The following is a 21,370-nucleotide window of genomic DNA, read 5'->3' as shown; positions in this document are numbered from 1 at the left end:
GGTGACTTTGAGCTTTTCATCTCATTCCCTGCATAATGTTTGTGAATATTTCGCCTGTTCTGCGAATTCTATATATGCATTACTTGCAGACAAGTGATACGAGATGCAAAACAGCAACTGTGGTAAGATGAATGATAACTCTTAATAGAATTCTAAAATCTTTGACATTGCTACAAAGCTACGTTACCCTTAGATGTTTATAGAAATAGTTTTGCTGGCAGCTATGAAAACTTATCATAGGGGTGAACCTAGGATAACACCTCACATCAAGTATGTGCTGGGTCTTCCATACAATGGCAATTTATCTTTCCTGCTGAATGCATTAACAAGATTCACTATACATGTAGTTTTTTTAAGAAATCATGGATGGTTAAGAGAATTTTGATCAAGAATTCTCCTCAACACTGTGTTGGTGGTGTTTACGGGATTAGATGTAATGGCTGTAACTTATCTTACGTGGGACAGACTGGCAAACCTCTAGATGTTAGGCTAACACAATACTGATATTCGATACAAACAATTCAATAATCAGATGTGATATTCAACTCCACCCGGACTTGTAATAACCCTGCAAATTAATCAGAAGCCAGAGTCCTGGTTCCTTGTACCTCTTAACTGGAAAAAAATATTTTAGAATTGGCAGTTATAAAACGTGATAAACGTTCATTATATAATAGCTTTGGATTATTCAGACTCGACCCCTTTATAATTGAGGCCATGTGCATAACCTGAAGCTGGATTCTTATACATACATATGCTTTGGATTGTCTTAAGTGTCGTAGTTCCACACCAAGGAATTAAGGCCTATTTTCCTGCTCTCGCTGTCTGATAGACCATTGTATGCAGATATAAACAATTAGGTGGGATAGATAAACTATAGACATCTTCCCCTGGGTAAACAATAGATGTCTTCCTTTTGTTTTAAGTGAGTCGTTTTAAGTGAGTCGTTTTCCTTAATATTATGTAATTATCCTAAGACAGTAGCCAGATATATCTATATTCATAATTTAATTTTTTATATGGTATCGAAGTCTGACCGAATTTTTGATACTTGTCATGTCACTAATGTTATATTGGCTAGTTCGTTACTATATTATCAGTGCCTGTGGCCTGGCTCTTGTCTACTGCCTTAATATTCTGTCGTCGTTTTTCTGACACTTGGCACTGGTCTGCCTGGTGCCATCTACCTTAGGCTAGCTACAGTCGTTCTCCTGCACGACTCTACCTGGACTTCCCACTCATTTCTGTAACATCGCAGGCTCCTGAAGATGTGTTGATTGCAACACAAAAGGCCTAGAGCTGTAATTCAACTCCCCGTTATATATATATATATATATATATATATATATATATATATATATATATATATATATATATATATATATATATATATATATATATATGTCGTGCCGAATAGGCAGAACTTGCCATCTTGGCTTAAATAGCAACGCTCATCTTGCCATATAGGAAAAGCGAAAATTTGTGTATGCAATAATTTCGCCAAAATCATTCTGAACCTAACGAAAAAAATATATTTCACTGTGTTTGTTTAGTATTAAATTATTGTAAACAAATCTAAAATATATTTAGTTGGGTTAGGCTAAAATAAATTGTTCTTGTTATAATAAGGTTAGGTAAGTTTTCTAAGATTCTTTTGGAGCAAAATTATAAATTTTTACGTTAACATTAATGAAAAAAATATATCTTTAAACGTATAAGAGAAATTTTTAGAAAGGACTTAATTTTAAATGAGTTCTTGCTAATTGGCCAGTTTTACATATTCGGCACGACATATATATATATATATATATATATATATATATATATATATATATATATATATATATATATATATATATATATATATATATATATATATATATATTTTCAACACACCGGCCGTATCCCACCGAGGCGGGGTGGCCCAAAAGGAAAAACAAAAGTTTCTCCTTTTACATTTAGTAATGTATACAGAAGAAGGGGTTACTAGCCCCTTGCTCCCGGCAGTTTAGTCGCCTCTTACAACACGCATGGCTTACGGAGGAAGAATTCTGTTCCACTTCCCCATGGAGATAAGAGGAAATAAACAAGAACTAGAAAGAAAATAGAAGAAAACCCAGAGGGGTGTGTATATATATATGCTTGTACATGTATGTGTAGTGTGACCTAAGTGTAAATAGAAGTAGCAAGACGTACCTGAAATCTTGCATGTTTATGAGACAGACAAAAGACACCAGCAATCCTACCATCATGTACAACAATTACAGGCTTTTGTTTTACACTCACTTGGCAGGACGGTAGTACCTCCCTGGGTGGTTGCTGTCTACCAACCTACTGCCACAGGACGGTAGTACCTCCCTGGGTGGTTGCTGTCTACCAACCTACTGCCACAGGACGGTAGTACCTCCCTGGGTGGTTGCTGTCTACCAACCTACTGCCACAGGACGGTAGTACCTCCCTGGGTGGTTGCTGTCTACCAACCTACTGCCACAGGACGGTAGTACCTCCCTGGGTGGTTGCTGTCTACCAACCTACTGCCACAGGACGGTAGTACCTCCCTGGGTGGTTGCTGTCTACCAACCTACTGCCACAGGACGGTAGTACCTCCCTGGGTGGTTGCTCTACCAACCTACTGCCACAGGACGGTAGTACCTCCCTGGGTGGTTGCTGTCTACCAACCTACTGCCACAGGACGGTAGTACCTCCCTGGGTGGTTGCTGTCTACCAACCTACTGCCACAGGACGGTAGTACCTCCCTGGGTGGTTGCTGTCTACCAACCTACTGCCACAGGACGGTAGTACCTCCCTGGGTGGTTGCTGTCTACCAACCTACTGCCACAGGACGGTAGTACCTCCCTGGGTGGTTGCTGTCTACCAACCTACTGCCACAGGACGGTAGTACCTCCCTGGGTGGTTGCTGTCTACCAACCTACTGCCACAGGACGGTAGTACCTCCCTGGGTGGTTGCTGTCTACCAACCTACTGCCACAGGACGGTAGTACCTCCCTGGGTGGTTGCTGTCTACCAACCTACTGCCACAGGACGGTAGTACCTCCCTGGGTGGTTGCTGTCTACCAACCTACTACCTAGGATATATATATATATATATATATATATATATATATATATATATATATATATATATATATATATATATATATATATATATATTATATAATTTCTCACTTATGTGTAAGCACTATCACTCTTACTACGTCATAATATTATCTTACGTCAACACGTGTATTACTGCTACAAAATAACTCGCACGTCTCTAAGACGAGCAAGACAAACAATCTTCCGATTATGACGTTGGCAAGACGCATGCACCCCCCCTCCCCTCCCTCCGGATACCAAGCCCAGCCGGCCGGATAATCCGGTCAAGAATGCCATCGCAAACGGTGCCGATATCCGGATTAGAGGCTGGTATTACCCTGCTTATCCGGACCTTACCGATACTCCGCTCTGGGACCTCGCCCCCTCGGGGGGGTAATAGGGCGTCATGTAATGGGTAGTAATAGGGAGTTATGTAATGGGATGTTAATAAGGTGATATGTAATTAGATAGTAATAGGGAATTATGTAATGGGATGGTAATAAGAAGGGGTCGCATTAAATTCTAAATCCTCCCAATTTAGCATTTATGCCTATTTTTGTGCCCTTGTTAACAGGAGGGGGAAGGGATGATGGTGGGGGTAAACAAATGGTTGAGGGGGATATCTTTGACCCGGGAACAGGTTTGGGCAGGGGCGCCGGCTATGTGATCCCTGTGTCAACACCGCCACGTTTTATCAGCTTCTGTTGGGCGGAAATGGTTAGGGGAATGAAGGGAGAGAGAGAGAGAGAGAGCTGATGTAAGTAATAGCTCTTAGCCTGTTAATAAAGATAGGAACCCTAACTTAACCTTGTAAAACCCTATGTAAGAGAGAGAGAGAGAGAGAGAGAGAGAGAGAGCTCATAATAGTACATAGGATAGACAAATAGCAGGGAACTTTGGAGTCCATACTGATACTATCTGCTGAGAACTATCTTTGTATATATTAAGGATGCTGTGACATTTTATCCAGGTGTTTCAGCCAAGGATAGTAGAGCAAAAGTCTCTCTCTCTGCCCTCCATTACCTCCGCCTGTCTATGCATTGCCTGGTGCTTTTTTGAGGTCGTTTGAGGTCCCATTTCTTCCCTGGCTTCTATTAGTTTGTTGACAAATGCTTTTGAATTCTTCATTGACTTTGTAATACCCAAAACGTATTACCTTTCACTTGTGTACACTGAAACGCATCACCAAAGTGCCAGCCTGTCCAGGTCACTCTGAATACTGACACAGTCAGTGTGGCTGTGTTAGATCATGTTAGGCCTGCCTCCAGGTCACTTGTGAACGTTCGAAGGAGTGGACCAGAAACCTATCCCTGGAACACACCACTCTTATGGGATAACACTCAGACTCCTCTCCGCTGAGTGCCACTCTGTGTGTTGGCTGTCAAACACTCAGACACCTCACCGTTGAGTGCCACTCTGTTACCTGTCTGTGAGACCCCTCAGACACCTCTCCGTTGAATACCACTTTCTGTCACCTGTCTGTGAGACCCTCAGACACGTCACCGTTGAGTACCACTTTCTGTCACCTGTCTGTGAGACCCTCAGACACCTCACTGTTGAGTACCTCTCTCTGTTACCTGTCTATGAGTTCCCGACACTCTCTCCTTTGAATACCACTTAGTTACCTGTCTGTGAGTCCATCAGACACCTCTACGTTGAGTACCACTCTCTGTTACCTGTCTGTGAATCCCTTAGACACTTCTCCGTTGAATACCACTCACCATTTCTTGTCTGTGGTGCCCCAGACACCTCACCGTTGAGTACCACTCGATGGGACACCTCGTGGAAGTCCTTCTGGAAATCTAGACTCGCTCCACCTCATAATAAAAATATTTTTTTAAAACCCAGTTTTAAAACAGGTAATTTGAATCTTGGAGTAAGTTAGACATAATCTGTTTATTACTGCTGCATCCATGCTGGTCTCCAGTTAAGTTATTGTTATTTTCCTCCCAGAAAATATGACCATCTTCTAACTAATATCAGTCTCCAGTTGTTTGTCTAACTTTGAGGTCGTTGAAGGGACGACACTTGAGGGACAGACTCTTGTCTACCTTTTATGCATATTGAGGTGATAATTCCTAGTCTATTGGCACTCTGCCAATAGACTAGGAATTCTCTTTGCCGAATAAGCCAAATAAAAATTTGATTATGCCATAAATCAGCGAACATCGATCTAAGCATAACGAAAAAAAATATGTATCATAGATTTATTGTAATATTAAATATATTTAAGTTGACCAATGATATATAGAGCAGAACTTAGTTAAAAAAAATGTTAGTTTTGGGGAAATTAGGTGAACTTTCTAAGTTAGTTTTGGTCCAAAAATAATAATAATTATATCATTGTTAATTAAAATAATTTGCTATCAATCCGTATTTTTTTTTTTTTTTTTTTTAAAGTTAAATTTTTAAGGGAGTTCGACGTATTCGGCAAAAGAGAGAGAGAGAGAATAGGAGGCTTGGGTGATATTCAGAGGAGAGGGTTAATGTGGAAGTTGAAGTACAGGAGAGTGAAGGGAAGGGTGAAAGAGGAGGATGGAGGGGAAGGGGAGGGGGCGTTAAGTGGGTGCGGTGGAGAGGGAGGGAGACAACTGACGATGACAAGGGGAAGAATGATGTAATGACAGACAGGGATGCTGTTGCTTCCCCAGCATCACCTTCCCCAGCATCACCTTCCCCAGCATCAACTTCCCCAGCATCACCTTTCCCAGCATCACCTTTCCCAGCATCACCTTCCCCAGCATCACCTTCCCCATCATCACCTTCCCCATCATCACCTTCCCCATCATCACCTTCCCCATCATCACCTTCCCCATCATCACCTTCCCCATCAACTTCCCCATCATCACCTTCCCCATCATCACTTTCCCCATCATCACCTTCCCCAGCATCACCTTCCCCAGCATCACCTTCCCCATCATCACCTTCCCCAGCATCAACTTCCCCATCATCACCTTCCCCAGCATCACCTTCCCCATCATCACCTTCCCCATCATCACCTTCCCCAGCATCACCTTCCCCAGCATCACCTTCAGCATCACCTTCCCCATCATCACCTTCCCCAGCATCACCTTCCCCAGCATCACCTTCCCCAGCATCACCTTTCCTAGCACCACCTTCCCCAGCATCACCTTCCCCAGCATCACCTTCCCCAGCATCACCTTCCCCAGCATCACCTTACCCAGCATCACCTTCCCCAGCATCACCTTTCCTAGCATCACCTTCCCCAGCATCACCTTCCCCAGCATCACCTTCCCCAGCATCACCTTCCCCAGCATCACCTTCCCCAGCATCACCTTCCCCAGCATCACCTTCCCCAGCATCACCTTTCCCAGCATCACCTTCCCCAGCATCACCTTTCCCAGCATCACCTTCCCCATCATCACCTTCCCCATCATCACCTTCCCCATCATCACCTTCCCCATCATCACCTTCCCCATCATCACCTTCCCCAGCATCGCCTTCCCCATCATCGCCTTCCCCATCATCACCTTCCCCATCATCACCTTCCCCATCATTAGCTTCCCCATCATCACCTTCCCCAGCATCACCCTCCCCAGCATCACCTTTCCCAGCATCACCTTCCCCATCATCACCTTCCCCAGCATCACCTTCCCCAGCATCACCTTCCCCATCATCACCTTCCCCATCATCACCTTCCCCATCATCACCTTCCCCATCATCACCTTCCCCATCATCACCTTCCCCATCATCACCTTCCCCATCATCACCTTCCCCAGCATCACCTTCCCCAGCATCACCTTCCCCAGCATCACCTTCCCCAGCATCACCTTCCCCAGCATCACCTTCCCCATCATCACCTTCCCCGGCATCACCTTCCCCAGCATCACCTTCCCCAGCATCACCTTCCTCAGCATCACCTTCCTCAGCATCACCTTCCCCAGCATCACCTTCCCCAGCATCACCTTCCCCGGCATCACCTTCCCCGGCATCAATTTCCCCAGCATCACATTCCCCAGCATCACCTTCCCCATCATCACCTTCCCCATCATCACCTTCCCCGGCATCACCTTCCCCAGCATCACCTTCCCCAGCATCACCTTCCCCAGCATCACCTTCCCCAGCATCACCTTCCCCAGCATCACCTTCCCCAGCATCACCTTCCCCATCATCACCTTCCCCGGCATCACCTTTCCCAGCATCACCTTCCCCAGCATCACCTTCCCCAGCATCACCTTCCCCAGCATCACCTTCCCCAGCATCACCTTCCCCGGCACCACCTTCCCCAGCATCACCTTCCCCAGCATCACCTTCCCCATCATCACCTTCCCCGGCATCACCTTCCCCAGCATCACCTTCCCCAGCATCACCTTCCCCAGCATCACCTTCCCCAGCATCACCTTCCCCAGCATCACCTTCCCCATCATCACCTTCCCCAGCATCACCTTCCCCAGCATCACCTTCCCAATCATCACCTTCCCCGGCATCACCTTCCCCGGCATCACCTTCCCCAGCATCACCTTCCCCAGCATCACCTTCCCGAGCATCACCTTCCCCAGCATCACCTTCTCCAGCCTCATTTTCCAGGTTAATTCCCACTTCTAGAGTCAGTACTATAACCAGAGGGAAAACGGGTGAGGGAAGAGGGGTGAGGGAAGAGGGAAGAGGGGTGAGGGAAGAGGGGTGAGGGAAGAGGGAAGAGGGGTGAGGGATGAGGGAAGAGGGGTGAGGGAAGAGGGGTGAGGGAAGAGGGGTGAGGGAAGAGAGAAGAGGGGTGAGGGAAGAGGGGTGAGGGAAGAGGGGTGAGGGAAGAGGGAAGAGGGGTGAGGGAAGAGGGGTGAGGGAAGAGGGGTGAGGGAAGAGAGAGGAGGGGTGAGGGAAGAGGGGTGAGGGAAGAGAGAGGAGGGGTGAGGGAAGAGGGGTGAGGGAAGAGAGAGGAGGGGTGAGGGAAGAGGGGTGAGGGAAGAGGGAAGAAGATAAGGAAAAACATAAGATGATTGTGTTAAGGAGTTACAGAAGTGGAAGTTATAAAGAAGAGGAAGTTATAAAGAAGAGGAAGTTATAGAGAAGAGGAAGTTATAAAGAAGAGGAAGTTATAAAGAAGAGGAAGTTATAAAGAAGATGAAGTTATAAAGAAGAGGAAGTTATAAAGAAGAAGTTATAAAGAAGAGGAAGTTATAAAGAAGAGGAAGTTATAAAGAAGAGGAAGTTATAAAGAAGAAGAAGTTATAAAGAAGAAGAAGTTATAAAGAAGAGGAAGTTATAAAGAAGAGGAAGTTATAAAGAAGAAGAAGTTATAAAGAAGAGGAACTTATAAAGAAGAGGAAGTTATAAAGAAGAGGAAGTTATAAAGAAGAGGAAGTTATAAAGAAGAGGAAGTTATAAAGAAGAGGAAGTTATAAAGAAGAGGAAGTTATAAAGAGGAAGTTATAAAGAAGAGGAAGTTATAAAGAAGAGGTTATAAAGAAGAGGAAGTTATAAAGAGGAAGTTATAAAGAAGAGAAAGTTATAAAGAAGAAGTTATAAAGAAGAGGAAGTTATAAAGAAGAGGAAGTTATAAAGAAGAAGAAGTTATAAAGAAGAGGAAGTTATAAAGAAGAGGAAGTTATAAAGAAGAAGTTATAAAGAAGAGGAAGTTATAAAGAAGAGGAAGTTATAAAGAAGAAGAAGTTATAAAGAAGAGGAAGTTATAAAGAAGAGGAAGTTATAAAGAAGAGGAAGTTATAAAGAGGAAGTTATAAAGAAGAGGAAGTTATAAAGAAGAGGAAGTTATAAAGAAGAGGAAGTTATAAAGAGGAAGTTATAAAGAAGAGGAAGTTATAAAGAAGAGGAAGTTATAAAGAGGAAGTTATAAAGAAGAGGAAGTTATAAAGAAGAGGAAGTTATAAAGAAAAGGAAGTTATAAAGAAGAGGAAGTTATAAAGAGGAAGTTATAAAGAAGAGGAAGTTATAAAGAAGAGGAAGTTATAAAGAAAAGGAAGTTATAAAGAAGAGGAAGTTATAAAGAGGAAGTTATAAAGAAGAGGAAGTTATAAAGAAGAGGAAGTTATAAAGAAAAGGAAGTTATAAAGAAGAGGAAGTTATAAAGAAGAGGAAGTTATAAAGAAGAGGAAGTTATAAAGAAGAGGAAGCTATAAAGAAGAAGAAGTTATAAAGAAGAGGAAGTTATAAAGAAGAGGAAGTTATAAAGAAGAGGAAGTTATAAAGAAGAAGAAGTTATAAAGAAGAGGAACTTATAAAGAAGAGGAAGTTATAAAGAAGAGGAAGTTATAAAGAAGAGGAAGTTATAAAGAAGAGGAAGTTATAAAGAGGAAGTTATAAAGAAGAGGAAGTTATAAAGAAGAGGTTATAAAGAAGAGGAAGTTATAAAGAGGAAGTTATAAAGAAGAGAAAGTTATAAAGAAGAAGTTATAAAGAAGAGGAAGTTATAAAGAAGAAGAAGTTATAAAGAAGAGGAAGTTATAAAGAAGAGGAAGTTATAAAGAAGAGGAAGTTATAAAGAAGAGGAAGTTATAAAGAAGAGGAAGTTATAAAGAAGAGGAAGTTATAAAGAAGAAGAAGTTATAAAGAAGAGGAAGTTATAAAGAAGAGGAAGTTATAAAGAAGTTATAAAGAAGAGGAAGTTATAAAGAAGAAGAAGTTATAAAGAAGAGGAAGTTATAAAGAAGAGGAAGTTATAAAGAAGAGGAAGTTATAAAGAAGAGGAAGTTATAAAGAAGAGGAAGTTATAAAGAAGAGGAAGTTATAAAGAAGAGGAAGTTATAAAGAAGAAGAAGTTATAAAGAAGTTATAAAGAAGAGGAAGTTATAAAGAAGAGGAAGTTATAAAGAAGAGGAAGTTATAAAGAAGAGGAAGTTATAAAGAAGAAGTTATAAAGAAGAGGAAGTTATAAAGAAGAGGAAGTTATAAAGAAGAGGAAGTTATAAAGAAGAGGAAGTTATAAAGAAGAGGAAGTTATAAAGAAGAGGAAGTTATAAAGAAGAGGAAGTTATAAAGAAGAGGAAGTTATAAAGAAGAAGTTATAAAGAAGAGGAAGTTATAAAGAAGAAGTTATAAAGAAGAGGAAGTTATAAAGAAGAGGAAGTTAAAGAGGAAGTGTAAAAATAAGAGTAGACTCAGGTGAGGTTGACCTCGAGGGAGACAAGGTTGACCTCGAGGGAGACAAGGTTGACCTCGAGGGAGACAAGGTTGACCTCGAGGGAGACAAGGTTGACCTCGAGGGAGACAAGGTTGACCTCGAGGGAGACAAGGTTGACCTCGAGGGAGACAAGGTTGGCCTCGAGGGAGACAAGGTTGACCTCGAGGGAGACAAGGTTGACCTCGAGGGAGACAAGGTTGACCTCGAGGGAGACAAGGTTGACCTCGAGGGAGACAAGGTTGACCTCGAGGGAGACAAGGTTGACCTCGAGGGAGACAAGGTTCAACCTTCAGTCAGCTCATGTAGCTGACACAAGAATGACAGACATGGTTATCGGGAGGCTGACAGCGGCGTGACGGCGGGTTGACAGCGGCGTGACGGTTGGGTTGACAGCGGCGTGACGGCAGGGTTGACAGCGGCGTGACGGTTGGGTTGACAGCGCCGTGACGGCAGGGTTGACAGCGGCGTGACGGCAGGGTTGACAGCGGCGTGACGGCAGGGTTGACAGTGGCGTGACGGCAGGTTGACAGCAGCGTGACGGCAGGTTGACAGCAGCGTGACGGCAGGTTGACAGCAGCGTGACAGCAGGGTTGACAGCTGCGTGACGGCAGGGTTGACAGTGGCGTGACGGCGGGTTGACAGCAGGGTTGACAGCGGCGTGACGGCAGGTTGACAGCAGCGTGACGGCAGGGTTGACAGCAGCGTGACGGCAGGGTTGACAGCGGCGTGACGGCAGGTTGACAGCAGCGTGACGGCAGGTTGACAGCAGCGTGACGGCAGGGTTGACAGCAGCGTGACGGCAGGGTTGACAGCGGCGTGACGGCAGGTTGACAGCGGCGTGACGGCAGGTTGACAGCAGCGTGACGGCAGGGTTGACAGCAGCGTGACGGCAGGGTTGACAGCAGCGTGACGGCAGGGTTGACAGCGGCGTGACGGCAGGTTGACAGCAGCGTGACGGCAGGGTTGACAGCGGCGTGACGGCAGGTTGACAGCAGCGTGACGGCATGGTTGACAGCAGCGTGACGGCAGGGTTGACAGCGGCGTGACGGCAGGTTGACAGAAGCGTGACGGCAGGTTGACAGCAGCGTGACGGCAGGGTTGACAGCAGCGTGACGGCAGGGTTGACAGCAGCGTGACGGCAGGGTTGACAGCGGCGTGACGGCAGGTTGACAGAAGCGTGACGGCAGGTTGACAGCAGCGTGACGGCGGGTTGACAGCAGGGTTGACAGCGGCGTGACGGCAGGGTTGACAGCAGCGTGACGTACCAACAGGCCAGAGTGGACGACCCGACTCATGAATACTTGACAATAATGACACTAAGAGGATCAGTGTGGGAAGAATTGGGAGGGGGAGGGGATTTGGGGTTAATTCGAAGTCCAGGGGAGGGGGGTAGAGGGAAGGAGGGGAAGAAAGGAAAGGAGGGAGTAAAAGAGAGAGAGAGAGAAAGAGATAGAGGGGGTAGGGTGCCCCCCCTTCCCCCCTCCTAACACGATATTAAAAGTTGAACTGCTTCATCATGTCAAGTGTTAACTACAGATTCTGTGTGTAGCTGGTGAAGACTCCTTCCCCATCCCCCATGTGGTCCCTCCCCCCTTAGGGGTCTTTTTTCTGCCCGTTTCCCCAGTGGGGCCTGATCACCATCAGGGACACCTCCCCCCTCTTCCCCTCCCCTCATAATGCGATTAGGTACACGCAGTCGAATTTGTCAGGGATTATGTGGCCAGGTTCATTGTAGGACAGAGAGAGAGAGAGAGACAGAGAGAGAGAGAGCGAGGAAGAGAGAGCTGATATAGGTAACAGCTCTTAGCTTATAAATAAAGATAGGAACCTTAACCTAACATTGTAAAACCCTGTGTACGAAAGAGAGAGAGAGAGAGAGAGAGAATGAGAGGTGAGATGGGATGAGAAGGGGAGAGAGAAGATGGCTGACATGGTATTTGATAGGGTGGGGATGGGGAGGAGGAAGGAGGGGATTTCAACGCGTCAAAAGTACAGATCTTCCAGTAAAGTTAGTCACCGCCACACTCACCCACACCACCACATGTCTCACCCATCACAGCATCACTTCTAATGCCACTGCCATTATCACTGCCATCACCACAACCACAACATTACCACCCTAATGTAATCACCACAACAACTGCCAAAACCACAGTACGCCGAGCACTCCATCACACATGATAAAGTTAGTAAGTTGATAAGTTAGTCAAAGAAAGTACACTGAAGGAAAATGTAGATTATAACTTTGGTATATCTGTGTGTAGCATTATGAATAATATTAGGAGAGAAGTAAATAATGAAAGTGAATGTTATAGGAATGTAGTTAGAAGACTGAGTAGATCTATCAGTCACTATGATAACATGAATGTTGATAAGTATGTTTATGTAGCAACTTGTAATGTGAACACTGACTTGTAGTAGCCAGGCTTAGGCTTGGTTACAAGTACTGACTGATGTTGTAGTAGCCAGGCTTAGGCTTGGTTACAAGTACTGACTGATGTTGTAGTAGCCAGGCTTAGGCTTGGTTACAAGTACTGACTGATGTTGTAGTAGCCAGGCTTAGGCTTGGTTACAAGTACTGACTGATGTTGTAGTAGCCAGGCTTAGGCTTGGTTACAAGTACTGACTGATGTTGTAGTAGCCAGGCTTAGGCTTGGTTACAGGTACTGACTGATGTTGTAGTAGCCAGGCTTAGGCTTGGTTACAAGTACTGACTGATGTTGTAGTAGCCAGACTTAGGCTTGGTTACAAGTACTGACTGATGTTGTAGTAGCCAGGCTTAGGCTTGGTTACAAGTACTGACTGATGTTGTAGTAGCCAGGCTTAGGCTTGGTTACAAGTACTGACTGATGTTGTAGTAGCCAGGCTTAGGCTTGGTTACAGGTACTGACTGATGTTGTAGTAGCCAGGCTTAGGCTTGGTTACAAGTACTGACTGATGTTGTAGTAGCCAGACTTAGGCTTGGTTACAAGTACTGACTGATGTTGTAGTAGCCAGGCTTAGGCTTGGTTACAAGTACTGACTGATGTTGTAGTAGCCAGGCTTAGGCTTGGTTACAAGTACTGACTGATGTTGTAGTAGCCAGGCTTAGGCTTGGTTACAGGTACTGACTGATGTTGTAGTAGCCAGGCTTAGGCTTGGTTACAAGTACTGACTGATGTTGTAGTAGCCAGACTTAGGCTTGGTTACAAGTACTGACTGATGTTGTAGTAGCCAGGCTTAGGCTTGGTTACAAGTACTGACTGATGTTGTAGTAGCCAGGCTTAGGCTTGGTTACAAGTACTGACTGATGTTGTAGTAGCCAGGCTTAGGCTTGGTTACAGGTACTGACTGATGTTGTAGTAGCCAGACTTAGGCTTGGTTACAAGTACTGACTGATGTTGTAGTAGCCAGACTTAGGCTTGGTTACAAGTACTGACTGATGTTGTAGTAGCCAGACTTAGGCTTGGTTACAAGTACTGACTGATGTTGTAGTAGCCAGACTTAGGCTTGGTTACAAGTACTGACTGATGTTGTAGTAGCCAGGCTTAGGCTTGGTTACAAGTACTGACTGATGTTGTAGTAGCCAGGCTTAGGCTTGGTTACAAGTACTGACTGATGTTGTAGTAGCCAGGCTTAGGCTTGGTTACAAGTACTGACTGATGTTGTAGTAGCCAGGCTTAGGCTTGGTTACAAGTACTGACTGATGTTGTAGTAGCCAGACTTAGGCTTGGTTACAAGTACTGACTGATGTTGTAGTAGCCAGGCTTAGGCTTGGTTACAAGTACTGACTGATGTTGTAGTAGCCAGGCTTAGGCTTGGTTACAAGTACTGACTGATGTTGTAGTAGCCAGACTTAGGCTGGGTTACAAGTACTGACTGATGTTGTAGTAGCCAGACTTAGGCTTGGTTACAAGTACTGACTGATGTTGTAGCCAGGCTTAGGCTTGGTTACAAGTACTGACTGATGTTGTAGTAGCCAGGCTTAGGCTTGGTTACAAGTACTGACTGATGTTGTAGTAGCCAGACTTAGGCTTGGTTACAAGTACTGACTGATGTTGTAGTAGCCAGGCTTAGGCTTGGTTACAAGTACTGACTGATGTTGTAGTAGCCAGACTTAGGCTTGGTTACAAGTACTGACTGATGTTGTAGTAGCCAGGCTTAGGCTTGGTTACAAGTACTGACTGATGTTGTAGTAGCCAGGCTTAGGCTTGGTTACAAGTACTGACTGATGTTGTAGTAGCCAGACTTAGGCTTGGTTACAAGTACTGACTGATGTTGTAGTAGCCAGGCTTAGGCTTGGTTACAAGTACTGACTGATGTTGTAGTAGCCAGACTTAGGCTTGGTTACAAGTACTGACTGATGTTGTAGTAGCCAGGCTTAGGCTTGGTTACAAGTACTGACTGATGTTGTAGTAGCCAGGCTTAGGCTTGGTTACAAGTACTGACTGATGTTGTAGTAGCCAGACTTAGGCTTGGTTACAAGTACTGACTGATGTTGTAGTAGCCAGGCTTAGGCTTGGTTACAAGTACTGACTGATGTTGTAGTTGCCAGGCTTAGGCTTGGTTACAAGTACTGACTGATGTTGTAGTAGCCAGACTTAGGCTTGGTTACAAGTACTGACTGATGTTGTAGTAGCCAGGCTTAGGCTTGGTTACAAGTACTGACTGATGTTGTAGTAGCCAGGCTTAGGCTTGGTTACAAGTACTGACTGATGTTGTAGTAGCCAGGCTTAGGCTTGGTTACAAGTACTGACTGATGTTGTAGTAGCCAGGCTTAGGCTTGGTTACAAGTACTGACTGATGTTGTAGTAGCCAGACTTAGGCTTGGTTACAAGTACTGACTGATGTTGTAGTAGCCAGGCTTAGGCTTGGTTACAAGTACTGACTGATGTTGTAGTAGCCAGGCTTAGGCTTGGTTACAAGTACTGACTGATGTTGTAGTAGCCAGACTTAGGCTTGGTTACAAGTACTGACTGATGTTGTAGTAGCCAGGCTTAGGCTTGGTTACAAGTACTGACTGATGTTGTAGTAGCCAGGCTTAGGCTTGGTTACAAGTACTGACTGATGTTGTAGTAGCCAGACTTAGACTTGGTTACAAGTACTGACTGATGTTGTAGTAGCCAGACTTAGGCTTGGTTACAAGTACTGACTGATGTTGTAGCAGCCAGACTTAGGCTTGGTTACAAGTACTGACTGATGTTGTAGTAGCCAGACTTAGGCTTGGTTACAAGTACTGACTGATGTTGTAGTAGCCAGACTTAGGCTTGGTTACAAGTACTGACTGATGTTGTAGTAGCCAGACTTAGGCTTGGTTACAAGTACTGACTGATGTTGTAGTAGCCAGACTTAGGCTTGGTTACAAGTACTGACTGATGTTGTAGTAGCCAGACTTAGGCTTGGTTACAAGTACTGACTGATGTTGTAGTAGCCAGTCTTAGGTCGCAAGTATTTCTGGCAGTTTGGCAGACACACAGATGATAATCAAACTAAATACAAATTATGTGATCAATAACCATGCTGGTTCGTGTTGTGCTGGTCCATGAAATTTGTAATCTGCCGTCTCATCACACTTTCGAAGATTTTTATTCTGTGAGAATTTAGGGCTACTGGTGTGTATTTTTTAGCATGTGCTATCTTGTCACTATCTTGAACACTGTATACTTCATTGTTCACTGACTGAGGAATATGCAGATGGTATAACAACCTATATCTTATATCAAGGTATCATATTAATGAAAACAAGATACCAGACATATTAGTAAACAACTGAATTTGCTTGCAACAGATAAGACAATTATAGATATAAATCCAATTGTGCTCCTGTTAACCCTTTTTAGGCCTAGTTCCTGGGCCTTTTGGTATCCATATGCTCTTGTGCTACCATCCACAGGATAGATATGGGGTGCACAATAAACTAGCCACTACTGTCCACAAAATAGATATGAGGTACACAACTACCGTCACCACAACCATCACCACAACCACCATCACCTCAACCACCATCACCACCACCATCACCACCATCACCACCATCACCACCATCACCACCATCACCACCATCACCATCACCACCACCATCACCATCACCACCATCACCACCACCACCATCACCACCATCACCACCACCACCACCACCACCATCACCACCACCACCATCACCACCATCACCACCACCACCATCACCATCACCACCACCACCATCACCATCACCACCACCATCACCATCACCACCACCACCACCACCATCACCACCACCACCATCACCACCACCACCATCACCACCACCACCACCACCACCACCACCACCACCATCACCATCACCACCACCACCATCACCACCATCACCACCACCACCACCACCACCATCACCACCATCACCACCACCACCATCACCACCACCATACATGTTATACAGATAAGCTCCAGTTTCACTTCATAAACGTTACACTATTCTAAGTGATCTTAGTAGTTATCTGTAGTCATGCATCTACTCTCTGATAACAATGTTATGGTAACCTTTGTGGTTCGAGATTACAGGTCTTGAAGAAGACCTCGTCAGGTGACCACGAGGGGGACTGAAGATAGTTGTGGTCCCGCACCACAGTCTCTGTAACAAAGTTGTAACTATTTTTATTCATAGGTGGCCTAGGAGGGGGTCAAACTTTGTGGGGGCTAGATATTTGTGAGCCCTCGAGTCTAGTGAGCCTAGTGGAGGCAGTAATAGCTCACATTTTATCCACCGGTTCGATCCTCTAGGAAGTTGGGAACGAACACACACACACACACACACACACACACACACACACACACACACACACAGGAAATCTGTGAGCAGGAACACTTAACAGGGAAGCAAGTGGGGTTCCACAAGGATCAGTACTTAATCCATCACTGTTTCCTGTGTATATAAAAGACATGTGACAGAGGGGATCAAGGCAGAGGTGTCGCTGTTCTCAGATGACGTGAAACTAATGAAGAGAATACGAAGCGGAGGAGACCATAAAAGACTGCAAGTCAACCTGGATGAGCTGCAGGAGTGCTCTGACAAGTGGACACTGGTATTTATTCCACTTCTTTGAATACTCTGTCCATATTGATAAATCAGACACATGTACATGTGTATGTGTTTCCTCAAGAATGATCCTCAAGTGTTGCACATGTGTCTAACTTATCAACTTGTCTGTTCTCTGAAACATTTATCTATATTTCTTGTTTCCTCCCTCCATCCTTGTTCAACCTCTCTCTCTCTCTCTCTCTCTCTCTCTCTCTCTCTGTTGAATAACTCAATATGTAAAGTACGCTAGTTGATGGCTGAACAGACGTGTCTTCTGAGATGACTCTCTCTCTCTCTATCTATCTATCTATTTATCTATCTATCTATCTATCTGTCTGTTTGTCTGTCTATCTCTCTCTCTCACTCTGTTTCTCGAGAATATGAGAAGATATAGAATGTGTTTGTGTATGGGTTTGGTGTGGGCTTGGGCGTGTTAGGAAGAGTAAATGGGTGGATGTGGGCGTGGGCGTGTGGGTGTAAGCACCAGAGAAAGTTTGGCTTAAAGAAGTTCACTTATTGCATTTGTTGATCCCGGAGAAGTAATGAAGGAACTACCTTGTTAAATGTGTGCTGGAGGATGTACTGACACACACACACACACACACACACACACACACACACACACACACACACACACACACACACACACACACACACACACACACACACACACACACACACACACACGGTGTAAGGAGGCAAAAACAAAGTGCAATAGAGAATGGAAAAAGTACAGAAGGCAGAGAACACACGAAAATAGGGAGATCAGCGACAGTATGAAAATGACATAGCATCGAGAATCAAGACTGACCCGAAACTGTTGTATAGCCACATCAGGAGGAAGACAACAGTCAAAGACCAGGTGATCAGATTAAGGACAGAAGGTGGAGAACTCACAAGAAATGATCAGGAGGTATGTGAGGAGCTGAACAGGAGATTTAAGGAAGTTTTTACAGTAGAGACAGGAAGGGCTGTGGGAAGACAGCACAGAAGGGAACATCAAGAGGGAATATACCAACAAGTGTTGGATGACATACGAACAACTGAGGAGGAGGTGAAGAAGCTCTTAAGTGACCTTGACACCTCAAAGGCGATGGGACCGGACATCTCCCCATGGGTCCTTAGAGAAGGAGCAGAGATTCTGTGCGTGCCTCTAACCACAATCTTCAACACATCCCTTGAAACTGGGCAACTACCTGAGAAATGGAAGACAGCTAATGTAGTCCCCACATTTAAGAAAGGAAACAGAAACGAGGCACTAAACTACAGACCTGTCTCTCTGACATGTATTGTGTGCAAAGTCATGCAGAAGATTATCAGGAGGAGAGTGGTCGAACACCTGGAAAGGAACAAGATTATAAATAAAAACCAGCATGGGCTCATGGAAGGCAAATCTTGTATCACAAACCTCCTGGAGTTTTATGACAAGGTAACAGAAGTAAGACACGAGAGAGAGGGGTGGGTAGATTGCGTTTTCCTAGACTGCAGGAAGGCCTTTGACACAGTTCCCCACAAGAGATTAGTGCAGAAGCTGGAGGATCAGGCGCATGTAAAAGGGAGGGCACTGCAATGGATAAGGGAATACCTGACAGGGAGGCAGCAACGAGTCATGGTACGTGAAGAGGTATCACAGTGGGCGCCTGTTACGAGCGGGGTCCCACAGGGGTCAGTTCTAGGACCAGTGCTATTTTTGATATATGTGAACGACATGATGGAAGGAATAGACTCTGAAGTGTCCCTGTTCGCAGATGATGTGAAGTTGATGAGAAGAATTAAATCGGACGAGGATGAGGCAGGACTGCAAAGAGACCTGGAGAGGCTGGACATGTGGTCCAGTAACTGGCTTCTCGAATTCAATCCAGCCAAATGCAAAGTCATGAAGATTGGGGAGGGGCAAAGAAAACCGCAGACAGAGTATAGGCTAGGTGGACAAAGACTACAGACCTCACTCAGGGAGAAAGACCTTGGGGTGACCATAACACCGAGCACATCACCGGAGGCACACATCAACCAAATAACTGCTGCAGCATACGGGCGCCTGGCAAACCTGAGAATAGCGTTCCGATACCTTAATAAGGAATCGTTCAAGACACTGTACACTGTGTATGTTAGGCCCATACTGGAGTATGCAGCACCAGTCTGGAACCCACACCTGGTCAAGCACGTCAGGAAGTTAGAGAAAGTACAAAGGTTTGCAACAAGGCTAGTCCCAGAGCTCAAGGGAATGTCGTACGAGGAAAGGTTAAGGGAAATCGGACTGACGACACTGGAGGACAGAAGGGTCAGGGGAGACATGATAACGACATACAAGATACTGCGGGGAATAGACAGGGTGAACAGAGATAGGATGTTCCAGAGAGGGGACACAGGGACAAGGGGTCACAACTGGAAGCTGAAGACTCAGACGAGTCACAGGGACGTTAGGAAGTATTTCTTCAGTCATAGAGTTGTCAGCAAGTGGAATAGCCTAGCAAGTGAAGTAGTGGAGGCAGGAACCATACATAGTTTTAAGAAGAGGTATGACAAAGCTCAGGAAGCAGAGAGAGAGAGGACCCAGTAGCGATCAGTGAAGAGGCGGGGCCAGGAGCTGAGTCTCGACCCCTGCAACCACAATTAGGTGAGTACAATTAGGTGAGTACACACACACACACACACACACACACACACACACACACACACACACACACACACACACACACACACACACACACACACTCCAGGAAACTACGTAAACCACAAAGCTAGCTGGATACTGTGAAGGCTTTGGAACCAGATATCATCTCTCCGTGGCTTCGGAGAATAGGAGCAAAAGCCCTCTGTGAGTACCGCTATGCATGCTCTTTAACAAGTCAGTCGACACAAGGTCAATTGCCAGACGTCTGGAACATAGCAGATATAGCCCTAGTGTTTAAAAAGAAAGGGAACAGACAGATGGTATTAAACTACACACCACTGTCACTGGCATATACGGTTTGTAAGGTTATGGAGATTATCTGGAGAAGAGTAGTGGAGCACCTGGAGAGGAGTGAATTAATAAAAAAAAGAAGTGTTGCAAAGATGATAGAGTTCTATGATAAGGCAACGAAGTTAGGCAGGGAAGAGAGAGAGAGAGAGAGAGAGAGAGAGAGAGAGATGGGTTGCATCTTCTTAGACTGTAAGAAGACTTGACACAGTACTGCACAAGAGACTGGGACAAAGGTTAGAAGAACAGGCAGGAATAACAGGGAAGGCACTGCAATGGAACAAGGAAAAGTTAATTAACAAGAAGAGAACAACCGCTAATTGCCTGAGAAGAGGTGTCGGGATGGGTAAATGTGATGAGTGGGGTTCCACAGGGATCAGTACTAGGACCGGTACAATCTCTTGTGATTGCACAAAGGAAAAAACAGTCGGATATGTCACCGTTTGCTGATGTGAAACGAATGAGGAATACAAACAGGTGATGACCAGGAAAGTTAGAATTTAACTCCAGCAATTGTAAAGTTATGAAAATGGGGAAGGACAAAAAAAAATGATAATACTAGGCTCAGGGGCAAAGACTACAAAACTGGCTCAGGGAGAAGGACTTCGGGGTGAGCATTGTACTGAACATATCGTCTGAGGCGCACGTCAACCGAATAACCTCTGCAGCAAATGTGCATCTGGCAAATCTAAGATCAGCTTTTCGGAATCTCAACAATGAGTCATTTATGACACTATATACGGCATATGCCAAGCCCATCTTGGAGTATGCTGCACCAGTGTGGAACCCACATCTTATCAAGCATATTATGAATCTACAAAGAGATTAGTTGCAGAGCTAAGGGGTGTGAGCCAAGGGGTGTCAGCAAAGGGGTGTCAGCAAAGGGGTGTGAGCCAAGGGGTGTCAGCAAAGGAGTGTGAGCCAAGGGGTGTCAGCTAAGAGGAGACATTAAAGGAGATAAAGCTGATGACATTAGAGAACAGAATAACCAGGGGAAACACGATAACGACTTTCAAAACACAGACAGGAATTAGTTCGGGTGAACGGGACAGACTGTTAGAGAGGCGGGAAGCAGGTACACAAGGGCACAGCTGGAAGTTACAAAAAAACACATGATTCGCGGAATGTTAGGAAATATTTCATTAACCTTAAAATGACCTGGATGGTGAAATGGCAG

At 44.9% G+C, this 21,370-nt stretch overlaps 1 protein-coding gene across 1 annotated transcript in view; it reads left to right on the top strand.

The window, feature by feature from the left end:
• Nucleotides 1–21,370, top strand: part of ci (cubitus interruptus) — a 583,843-nt gene that overhangs the window by 319 nt on the left and 562,154 nt on the right. The gene's annotated exons all lie outside the window — the stretch shown is intronic.

This window comes from Cherax quadricarinatus, chromosome 43 (assembly GCF_038502225.1).
Source record: "Cherax quadricarinatus isolate ZL_2023a chromosome 43, ASM3850222v1, whole genome shotgun sequence".
In the NCBI taxonomy this organism is placed as follows: Eukaryota; Metazoa; Arthropoda; class Malacostraca; order Decapoda; family Parastacidae; genus Cherax; species Cherax quadricarinatus.
This window is presented reverse-complemented; position numbering and strand designations above follow the sequence as displayed.